Consider the following 8,928-nt stretch of genomic DNA (forward strand, 5'->3'; position numbering starts at 1 on the left):
ATTACCCTTCACTATAAAAGGAAGAGAGCTGAAAGTATTTTATTTTTAATACTATGTAATATATTTCCAAAATGTTGTTTCAGCTGATAATGCAATAAAATATTTTGAGCAAATCCTTGAGTGAAAGTCCCAAGTCTTATTACCATAGATCATACTTGATTGAGAGAACTGATCAGCAGGGAGAGAAAGAAACCATTTCCCCAAAGTTAGAAACAGCTGGGTTATAAAGCTCCAGTGGTATCTGTTCTTAAATTTCCATTTAGGCATTTATTTTTAACACTGGAATACCTAGGACAAGGAAGACCAAATGGAATCCACAAAGCATTTCGAAAGTTCCTTCAATGTGCCAAGACCAGCACTGAGTGCATTTGAGTGACCCAAAGAAGTAAAGTTTGATCCTTGGCCTTCAAGACACCTTATTCCATAATATTAATCTTTGAACGAAATAACCTTATAAACATACATAGAATGTATCCAACTGGTCCTTGGAAGGGATTACTTTGTGATTAGAAGCCTTAAAAAAGAAATTACGTTGCATGGCCTGGACAGCTCCAATCATTCATTATGACATAAGCCTTGATGTATAGCACAGACTATTTTTTTTGTTGTTCTTAGTCTAATAGTTTCAGGCATAAAGCATTAGCCACATGAGGTCACTGTTGTTCATACATGCATTATAACTACTATATAAATCTTGATTCTCCTGGTCGAGTGGTCCTGGGATCTATGACTTGAATAAATAATGTATATGTGGTGAGGGGCAGGTAGGATATTCTGTAAAGCATACTCTTGCAATTCATTTAACTTAGTTATACTTCTTTAAAAGTTAAGGAATTATTTTACGGATAAATCAGCAATTATTTTTAATAAATCCAAAATGGAAATTGTTTAGGGTAGTTTGATTAAGAAACAAGAAAGAAGAATCAATAATGTATACAAAAGCAAACTTTGTCATTAAGGAATCCTGAAATTATCTGCATATGGGACTCCCAGTCATTCAGTCTTTACTTGTGGTTTTTAAAGAGCATGTTAAGTTCCATAGCCTTATGTACAGTCAGTTATTGTGGAGTATCTTTAGAAATATAAGAAATAAATTATTTATTATTTAGATAGTTTATTTTAATTCCATGGGGCCGAGACATTGATTGTGGAAAAAGAATAGTTGCGGACATAAGTTGTTACTTCCTCATTGTTAGAGGTCCATTTTGAATTAAGGCACTTCAGAGTTACTGAATTTAACAATGGTCACAGAAATATCAGGTTTTCCATACAATTAAGCATCTTGGAGTTAATGTACATGAACCAGAGGGCATCATAATTCTGTGTGTATGTGTGTGTGTGTGTGTGTGTGTGTGTGCGCGCCCGCGCGCTTGCACACGTGTGTGTGTTTCTGTCTAGTTCTCCCACAGTACTACCAAAATTCGTCTTATCAAAGTTACCACCAATTTTGATATTAAATCCAATGGACCCCTGCTCAGTCCTCTTTTTACTGGATCTCTCAAGAAGGTGAAACAGAATTGACCTACCCTTTCTTGAAATTCTCTTTTGTTCTGCTTTCTCTAATGTGTCCCTCTTCTAATTTTTCTCCTGCTCCAACAGCTGCTTTATGTTGGTGATCCTGAACTCCTAAAAATTAGGTAATCTTTGGATCTCCTTAGAATCTTCTTATCTCTTTCCACTACCTCCCCAAGTGATCTTATACATGCCCATTTTTTAAAATAACATCTGTATACAGATGGCTACCTAACATATCTGCAGCTTGTATTCTTTTATATATTCTTTATAACATATTCTTTTCAGCTTCGGACTAACATATCCACACTGGCTAGTTATCACCTCCATGTTGCTGTCACACAGACATTGCATCTCAGTACCTTGCACGTTCCTGGCAAGTAGTGGCAGCATAATGAATGTTTCTTGAGTGAAAGTGTGTGTGAGTGCACATGTACATCATGTGTGCACTAGCTCATGTGTGAGTTATTTGTATTGGGTTTGCATTAGTTCACTTGTGTATTAAGACTATGAGAAGAACCATACAAAATCAAATTCTAGCATATGTGAAACAAGTCCCTAATACTCTTAACTTTGTCAATATTTTTTGAAGATCTTTGGTAAATACACAAAATATGCTGTCTTATCACATAAAATGCAGAGAGTCACAGGGACTAATTGAATTTATTCTCACACTTGGTCAGTTTTTCATATTCCTATCCACATTTTCTAATATGTTTTCTCAATTTTGTTTTCTTAGCTGCCATCTAGAGCTCCACTACGAAATAGGGCCCTTTATTCCATATGTTCCTTTATTCCAAACATTAATGAGAAAGAAAATATTATGATAGCCTCACTAAGATGCTTACATCCTTATCACAAATATTTCCATTGAATATTTGATATCTGATTACTTTTAGGATACTTAATAAAAACAAATTTACTAATTTGATTCAGTGGATATATGAACAATGCAATCTCCCTGGAGATTGGTTATACAAAGGAAAAAAAAGGAAAATCATTTGTTAGTAAGAGTATCATTCAGCATTTTAATATTAGTATTTTGTGAGATTAAACTAATAGACATGTTAAATCTAATAAAATGTGTCTGGTGCTTCTTTAGGGTGTTTTCAATGTTAGAGAGTCTACCTACCTATTCATTTCTCTTTTTATGATTAGTAGGCTAATTAATTTTGAAGGGCTATATTTGGAAAGCCCTTATTAAACTAGGATTATGTCATCTTGATTGTCTCTTTTATGGGACCAGAGATGACTAATGAGAAAAATATAGTAACTTCATATTTTGTTAAAGTTTTTGCCTAATGAGTTTATTCTGGCTGGGTAATTTCAAGGCTTATTTTAGTCACTAACTTTTCTACTTCCTGTTACTGTAAATTATGAAATGTTGAATTCCTTATCACTCTCTACTTTTCTATAAGATTCAGTTCAAGCCTGTTTCTATTTATTAATTTTAAGCATTAAATTTTCACTCAATGCAACATATGTTGCAGTCATTTATCAGGACACCTGACTGTTTTGTGTAAATACTTGGAAAATTGATTGACACTTCTTATGTTCAGAAATTATAAAAGCATCATCGTTGGCTACTATTTTGTGTTCTCTTTAATACCTACAATATTCCTGGATGTAGAGTGAACAATAACATATAATAAATCTTCTTTGATTTGGAAAACAACTTATTCTTTTCCTGTTTGGTAATAAATATACTCCCTTACAAAGAGGAACATTTTTCACCTTTCAGACCAGTGCCATCAATTAAAGACAGAACACAGAACCTGGCATCACAGATAACAGCTATCCTTCATGGCATTTTTTTTTTCATTAGTCTCAGAAATTATTGCTAACCTGACATCCAATTAAAGACATTGGTTGGCAGCAAAATTTAAGAGCCTTCAGAGATTGTTGGTTATTAAAACCTTTGTGTGTGTGTGTGTGTGTGTGTGTGTGTGTGTATCTGCGTGTCTGTGTGTATTGGCCAGTGTGCTTTAATATATACCCATGTCTGTGTGTTGCAGGTAGAAAAACTATGCAAATGCTATTCCAATAGAGCTATTTCCTCTATGATTTCTAGATCACAGTTGCCTGATTTCTATTTTAGTGCATAATCAAAATTCATATGCTGTGGTTGCTGTGAGATGTATCATATGCACTGTGGTAAATTCTATTATTATTCCCAATTATATGTTGCCCTCTCTGTAAGAGGTTATACTTCTATGCTCTATCGACATTAGTTTGGCCACGTGACTTGCTTTGGAAATTATGTTGCCACATCCTAGCAAAAGCTCTAAGAGCCATCCTGTGGTTCTGCCATTGATCCTTTTCTTTTTTTCCTTTCAGCACACAAAGAGTATTTAACATGAGTGAGCTTTATTAAATTGAAATATTATTGGAATAATAATAAAGAACACCCAGATAGGCCATGATCTTTCAGCCTGAGTCCCAGGTAGAAGAAGGCATGTGAAGCAAGGCTGTAATTGACCTGCAGGTGAGACATAACCAAGCAAGAAATAACCTTTTATTGTTATACGTCACTGAGAGTTTCAGGTCATTTGTTAACACATAGTAACTTAGTGAAAGCTGAATAGTCCATGTACATGTGACTTCAGCATAGTAGGCCATAACCCACATCAAGTATTATTCTACTGTATGTACTTAATTTTCATGTCAATAAATGTATCACTTAATAAATGTTATGGTTTCAAATGTTTGATATTAAAAAAAATATATAGTGAACCTGGTAGGAAAGCAGGAATATTTTAAAATTCTTTAGATCCCAACCCCCACCCATTCAAATGATAATAGATAATTATTTTTGTAAAGGCTTCAATACTGAAATATTTGCATATAGATTTTCCTTTTGTTCCTTAATTAGTCTTGCCCAGTTGTTCTCAAACACAACTGCAAGAAAAATAAGAATTGCTATAACAGGTGTATATACAAAAAGTAGTGCATTATTCTTTATGCATGGTTTAGAACCTAATTTATAACAATGCTGTAACCTCACTGTATTACAGTGGTGCAACCAGCATTTCATGTGTTGTATCAATTTAGTCCCCTTGCATTTATATTAGGCAATCCTTATAACAGATGCAATTTCAGAAAGCACACTTCCAGTTCTCAAAAAGTTTTTTTAGCTAAACCCAGTATTATATTCTCCGATGGAACATTATGGAAGATTACACTTTTTATGGAATTGTCTTCCTAAATTACAGTTTGGTTTCTGAGAAGCATCTGGGTGGATCAGTCAGCTGAGTGTCGACTCTTGATTTTGGCTCAGGTCATGATCTAACAGTTCACGGGGTCAGTCAAACCCCCACATCTGGCTCTCTACTGACAGCATGGAGCCTGCTTGGGATTCTCTCTCTCTCTCTCTCTCTCTGTGTCTCTCTCTCTCTCTCTGTCCTTCCCCTGCTTGTGTGTGTGGGACAAAATAAATAAACATTTTAAAAAAATGTTGGTTTCTGAAACTGGGGCAGAAAATGTGTCTGATCTTTAGCAATTTAACTAATATGGCATAAGTTGTGCATGTCTTGAAATTATTATAAAGGATTCTCATATAGAGATATGCTCATTTGTCCTATGGAAGGCACAAAGGAGTAGACCTCACAAACACTGCAACAAATATTCTTTAAAAAGCAACAACTACCAAGTATGTTTCCCATTTTATGTGAATAACATTCTAGTTTTGTTAACATTGATTCAATAAAGGTATTGAATACCTAAAATGGTAAGACTTGCTGAGACATTTGAAGATATAGAGAGCTTACATGGAACTAAGAGAAAAAATTCTTTTATGCTTCAACAGAAAATAATTTGTAATAAGTAAATATGGATTGCAAATATACACTAATGAGAGAAAGTTGAGTGAAAAAATAGATGAATGAATTTCAAATTGAATTTTGAAGGGGAGTTGGACTTCAACAAATGGATATGAAGGGCGGATGAAGGGACTCCTGAGTGATGTGCACTATAACCTCAGTGGGCTTGGATTCCCCTCTTTAAAAGAAGAGTGTGGGATTTGTGGGCATTTTTACTCTATCAGTTATTCATAATATTTTGTGTCAAAGACCATTAAGTGACCATGTAATTTGTCAAACTGGGATAGTTTTGAGATTTAAAGGGGGGGGAGGCATTACTAATCATTATTCTGAGATAACAGGCATAATTTAGGTTTGTTTTGGATACACTGAAATTTATGGCCAACATCCTTAAATATTTGATGAAAGCTCTGGACGCTAGGTTAGGAACCCTTGATTATTAGCTACTTTCAATTCTTGTGGAGTTCTTTTCCTCTAAAACTATACTTTTAAAATTTCAAATTATAAGTTACTGCTTTCTTAGTGGCTTTGAAATAAAGCACACTGAAACTATGAGTTTCAGGGTTTTTCTTATTGGTTATATAAGATAAGCCATATAATTAATGTCACAAAGAAAACCCAGCCTCCTATTCTAAGATACATGGAGGTTCAAGGTGTCTCCTATATCCTTGAACTTAGTCCAGTGAGCATGGACTTAGGAGTCAGAAAAACATGAATTCAAGGTCTAGTCTCCCACTTACTATCTGTGTGCCTTTGGGCAAATTATTATTCTCCTTAAGCCTCAGTTTCTCCATGTATAAAAGGATGCTGTTGGGAGGATTAGATTAGATGAGAGATGTGTAGTGCTTACCATAATGCTGTTCAAACAATATTATTTCCATGTGTGATATTTTACATTATCAATGTCATCATTTTCCAGTGATTCGCTAAGTCATGGCAACAAAGAACAACAGATAAAATATCTCTGTCCTGACTTTTCTCAAGATTCATACACATATAGCCAGTTGCCTACTTGATACCTCAACTCGGTAGTCTAAAAGATACTACAAACATCTGGAAACATACAGCCATTTGGGTAAGATAAAGCACAAACCGACCCTTTCCAATAGTGAACCCACTGTTCACTCAGGTGGTCAGGAGAAAGATATAGGAGTTATCTCTATTTCCTGAGGTCAAAACCCTTATCACATCATGTATGCCATTTATGCATAACTGCTATTGACTCCGCTCCCCAGATTTTTCAAACTTGCCCACAAGGACAGCCCAAACAAGTAGTAATCCTGTGTTTAAACCATTGCAATTGGGTCTTCCCTGCTATCCCTGCAACCCTTTCAACCAAAACAGCCAAAGTACAAATTTAAAAATTCAGGGGCGCCTGGGTGGCGCAGTCGGTTAAGCGTCCGACTTCAGCCAGGTCACGATCTCGCGGCCCGTGAGTTCGAGCCCCGCGTCGGGCTCTGGGCTGATGGCTCAGAGCCTGGAGCCTGTTTCCGATTCTGTGTCTCCCTCTGTCTCTGCCCCTCCCCCGTTCATGCTCTGTCTCTCTCTGTCCCAAAAATAAATAAACGTTGAAAAAAAAAATTAAAAATTCAGATCACATTCCTGACTGTAAACAATGAAATACATTCATATTTTATTGAATAAATTCTTTTAAAAAAATCATGACCTACAAGGTCTCCTTTCATGATCCAGGACCTGTCTACCCCTGCAGCTTCATTGTCTCCTGCTTTTCAGTTCCTTTCTTTTACATCTCAGTCACTCTGGTGGTCCTCTCCTCTCTGGATTTGGTAAGTGTGTTTCCTCTCAGGACCTTTGAAGTTTCTATTTCTACTGTTTGGCATGTTTCCTCCTTGGCTGACTACCACCTTCACAGTTTTAGGTCTCAAGTAAACTTTTATTTCCTTAGAGATGTCTACCCTAGCCATCCTACCTAAAGAAGGATTGCTCTATCCATTGTAAAACGTTTCTATTATGTATTTTCTTACCAGCCACTAGTCTGTGTATGTATGTTGTTTGTTTTGTTTTTCTCCAGTAGAAAATAGAAGCCATAAAAGCAGTGATTTTGTCATTTCTACTACTATATTCCCAGTATCCAGAATGTTCTTGGCATATAGTGGATGCTCAAAATGGAGTCGCTATGTACATGCCTCTCTGTTCTCTGTTCTGTTTCCTAAGTTTTGTGGTTGTCTCCATGTATACACATTCACCAAGTCTTCAGTAATAGTGTGGAGAATAAAATATAAGCCCTCATTTACAGGTTACAGACCGAAGCATAATTATGAAGGAATCAGCAACCCTTGCTTGGTGTTGACATGGGCCTCCTAAACAGTGTCCATTGAGAAACAGTACAATAAGTGAGGCAACTTAACACTAGCATAACACTTTTATTACTGATAAGGTTGACACTGGAGAAAATATCTGCAGGAAGGTGAGATCCCTAGTACTCAATTAGACACTCTTGCTTAAGCCTCAAGCATGGATGAATGATCGGAGCCTTCCCATTCAGGAGACAGTCTTTGTTAGGGCTTGGCACATGTGGGCATGCTGGCTCCTAAGTGAGGAAAGGCTAGGGTACATATGTCCACTTTCTCCTTTTGAATTTACCACTCAGATTAAGCCCCACTTTCTCCCCTGTGGAGAAGTGAATGAGAGGCCAGAGAGAAGCAGCAGTTGTGTAATCATGGAATGTTCCCTCATCAATGGACAGGAACTTAAGTTATGGTGAGGAAGTCTTTGTACTCTATGTATGAACACTGTAATTTCTAAAATGTGTGTATTTTTATTAGACTAATGCTCATATATTACCTTCTCTCAATTTTTAAATCTTTAAAATTTTTTTTCGCTAATCATGAGAGTCAAGGAGGTAGACCATCGTGTTTACTATTCTAGACCAACATGAAATGGCCCTACCATAAGGGGAAATTAGTTATCTTTAGGAATAACTTTTGAAGATATGATCCTTGGGAATTGTCATAAGACTAATATTCGAAATTTGTTTTGAGTCAACATTTTAATTCTATAGGCACTTATATGGAAGCTGAAATGGAGAAATTACCCATTTTTATTGAAAAATGATTGCTTATTATGACTAAATTTGGAAGCTCTACATTATTTACCCAGTGTGATAGCAGACATTAAAACGGTCATTACTAAAAGAAGGTCTTAGCTTCAATTTTCTCTCCTCTAAACAAAACAGAACATATTGAACATGTAGAAGTATTTGGAGCTCAGTGTGAGCTTATGTTAATAGTACTATTTTTTTTTCAAGTTTAAAACTGTCTTTGGAATGTTATGTTACTTTAGTTTTCAAAGATCTTTAGCATCTATAAATGGAGATTATCACTATGCAGAGCATCATAATGGATGGTTAATGAAGAAATCAGTACAATATAAATTTTAGAAAGGAGGAATAGAGAATTTGCTGAGAAGGGGCTATAACACATTACCTCAATTTTATCCCTACAAAAGGATCAATACTACCATGTTGACCCTACTCTTTCTGGCCATTTTCTGTGTCCTACAGTTCCTCCTTAATATCTCCTTGACTTTATTTCTCTTTCAGATGATTTTTTACTACATAAATCTTATGCTGTTACAT

Source organism: Leopardus geoffroyi, chromosome B2, assembly GCF_018350155.1.
Source record: "Leopardus geoffroyi isolate Oge1 chromosome B2, O.geoffroyi_Oge1_pat1.0, whole genome shotgun sequence".
NCBI lineage: Eukaryota > Metazoa > Chordata > Mammalia > Carnivora > Felidae > Leopardus > Leopardus geoffroyi.